This window comes from Petaurus breviceps, unplaced genomic scaffold, assembly GCF_028583685.1.
Source record: "Petaurus breviceps papuanus isolate PSGF00001 unplaced genomic scaffold, PetGlider_PUasm1.0 38, whole genome shotgun sequence".
Classification (NCBI taxonomy): Eukaryota; Metazoa; Chordata; class Mammalia; order Diprotodontia; family Petauridae; genus Petaurus; species Petaurus breviceps.
The window spans coordinates 28263070-28266820 of record NW_027186304.1 but is presented as its reverse complement, the minus strand read 5'-3'; positions in this window follow the sequence as shown (position 1 = coordinate 28266820).

Genomic DNA, 3751 nt, shown 5'->3' with positions numbered 1-3751 from the left:
ATGTTACATTGGTCACAACATTTGACTTCAGAGGTGCAACCCTCTACAGGTGAGGGAACAATAGCTATTCTGCCATGATGGTGAAGTTCAGAGTATCAGCCTTTGAACTTCATATTTATTGATTCAGAGAGACTCACATCATTAAAGCTTTTCAGTCTATTTTTTTTAACAATGTTGTTGACTCTTTCACTGTGCCTGTGATTATGTCCAGGGACTGAAATGAAAGGATACTACAATAAAAAAAATCTGTAGCATAAAAAAGAATGGACAGTAGGGAAATAAAAGGCTTTCAGACTACTAAAAAACCTCCTGCTCTTACATCATGAATAGTTTCTTAAAGCAGAAACTGGGAAGGTCCTGGCAGAGGCAAGTATTGAATAATGAGAGTTTTGTTGTTGTCATTTTTTTTTTTGCTTTTAAAAATAATAATTGATATTATTTTTACAGAAAAGGAAGCAACCGGTTACAGTCACAGTTAACCAACTTCATGCATCTGTGACATAAGCAAGTCATTTAACCTTTCTGAGACTCATTTTCTCTATCTCTAAAATGAGGATAATAATTCCCATGTTGTTATTCAGTTATTTTTCAATCATGTCCAACTCTTTGTAACCCCTTCTGGGGTTTTCTTGGCGAAGATGCTGGAGTGGTTTGGCATTTCCTTCTCCAGCTCATTTTACAGATGAGGAAACTGAGGTAAACAGGGTTAAGTGACTTGCCCAGGGTCACACAGCCAGTGTTAGAGGTCAGATTTGAACTCAGGAAGCTGTCTTCTTGACTATCTGCTTCTATCCACCTCTATCCACTTTGCCACCAAGTTGCCCAATAATAGTCCTTACCTAACAAGGTTATTGTGAGTCTCAAGTGAGATATTGTAAATAATGTGCTTTGCAAGTGTTTAAAAGCACTATAAAACATCAGTCATTATTGTTATTATTTCAGAATCAGAAATTGGGGCAGTCAGATCACAAAACAAAGGTTAAAGCAATTATCAAATTAGAAAAAAAGATAAAGATAAGAAAACACTGTTCATGATTATAACCATTCCAACCTACCTATTTAAATAAGTTTTTGATGACAAAATTGGTGAATCAAGAAAAATAAGGACTTTGATTATGACTACCATCATTTCTCAGAGAAATTAGATGATTAAAAAAAAAGTTTAACATATCCAAACAGTTGCCCAGCCAAGGAGGCCAGGACGACCCAGAAAATGCCTCCATCAACATAGGCTTACCCTCCTGGCCAAGCAGATTATATGATATGAGGCCAACAATGGCTGGTAGTAAAACTTCATTTGGAAACAGCATCACTTCAGAGAGCAGTAAAAAAACAACCTGCAGAGAGTTTGATGTGGAAAAAAGATGATCCAACTCATTCCAAGAAGGAAGAAAATGTCTAAACTTGAAATGGAACAGACCTGGCAGCCTTTACATAAGGAAGCTACTTTCATAGTTGACAATGGCAGAACCACCACATTAGGATCCTAGTCAGACATTGGGCTAAGTACCGGGAGATGCGTAATACAATGGAGGAGGAAACATGAATAAAGCTGACTACAAACAGGATGAACGCAGGATAAACTGAAAATGATCCACCAAAGGAAGACCCCAGTACTGATGGGGATCAGCATCTTATTCCCCACCTCCAACCCCATTGGTGGGATTTTAACTAGGACTTGAAGGAAACCAGGGAAGTCAGAAGGGAGAGATAGGTAGGAAGGGTCGTGCACAAAAGGGGACATCCAGTGAAAATGCCCAGAGGCTGGAGATGAAGTATCTTGTTTGAAGAACAAACAGCAAAGGGCCAGTGTCACTGGATGACAGAATATGTGGAGAAGAGTATGTGTGAAGAAAAGTATAAGAAGACTGGAAAGGAAAGAGGGAATTCTACCACCTCACTACCCAATGTGCTGTGTAAGAAAGTGGAAGGTATACTTATGAAGGTTAAGCAAGGGAGAGCAGCTGGGTTTGACCAAATACAGAAATAATCCAGCCTGGAGGAAACAAAATTGAAAAGATTCTCAAGGATCAATTTTCAAGATATTATCAAAGGTAAAGATTCCAAAAGAATGGAAAAGATCACTGATGGTATCCATATGGAGAAATTGGTTCTATAAGTCTACCCCTTGACCTATCTGGCTCAACATTAAATCCCTTCAACTTCTTTGAAATAAGCATGTTGGTGTTCAAATCCATGAAAATAAGGTAGAAAGGTTGTTGCAAACTTCTCTACCTTGACCCCAACCCAGAAGCTAATTCCATTTTTCCAGTAATCCTAACTGCTGTCCTCTGGGCAGAACTCTGCCTCATTGTAACTTTCTCCCTGTATCTCTCAGATATTATGTTATATTACAACATAATATTGTTATGTTATATTATGGTGTTTTAGCATGTTATGTTGTATTATGTTACATTGTACTGCATTATATTATATTATAAACAATAGTACCTGTTACAGGTATTCTATGGCATTTAAGGCCTGACCTGACTTTTGAACCCAGCATATAAAAAATGGAAAGGCCTCTGTTCCTGGTTCCATTAAGAGAATATTTCTGACTCCAATGGGAAGGAGAATGAATCTTAATGAAACTGGAATCAATTCATCCAACAATGAGCATTTATTCAACATCTCTTCTGATGTGGTAGATAGGGTAACTGTGGAAGTTGGTAATGAGTGAGTAAATGGAATACAAACCGAGACAATACTAAATTGTAGACAGATTAAATCTAGAGATAAGTATTTTTAAAATTAAATAAGCTACACTGCATCCTAAGAGTCAACATGTAACAAACTGTAATTTATATTCTACTTACATATTTAATATCTCAGAGAGACAGCCAAATTTATTAATTATCCAACAAATAATAGCTTTTTGAACATAAAAAGTATTTTTCCTGCCAACATTAAACAGTTTGTGCAATTAATTAAATTGTAGTTGCAAAAGTGAGTATTGTTTAGGGCAAATGCTCTATAAAAGCTGCTATATATGAGATTACTTTTTTGGCATGGACTCTTTAGCAAGATGAGTACACATTTTCTTTAGAGGACTTTGTGATCTTCAAAATGGATGACTATACTTTTTTCCTAACATTAGATTGAGTGTTTTCCCAGTAGTTGCAATTAATGTGTCAAATAATACTTTCTTAGTGACATAGTCCTATGACTTATTCTTTTTTTTCAAATTCTTTATTAACTTCTGATTTACATCATTCATTTCCTCCAGATTTTGAGTTGCAAATATTCTCCCAGATTTCCTCTATTCACTGCCCCAAAATAGCAGTCCTACAGGATATCCCCTCCTTCAATCTGCTCTCTCCCATATTTTCTCCCATACCCCTTTAAACTTTTCCGGTGGATCTCTATGCCCCAGTGCCTGTATATCTTATTTCCCAATTACATGTAAAATAGTATTAACAATAGTATATATATTTGAATATTTGATTTTAAAACTTTGAATTGCAGATTTATTCCCTTCCTTCCTTGTCACCCACCCTTACTGGGAAGATAAGCAGTTCAGTATAGGTTGTATCTGTGTGGCTAATGCAAAACAATATCATAGTAGATATATTGTAAAAGACCGACTATAATTCCCTCCCTCCTATCCCACCTCCCACTTGTTCTGTTCTCTACTTTGATCCCGTCCCTTTTCAAAAGTGGGTGCTTCGAACTTCCCTCCGCCCCCCCAGCCTGCCCTCCCTTCCATCATCCCCCCTCTCATCTCCTTTCCTCCCCCCCACTCTCCTGGAGG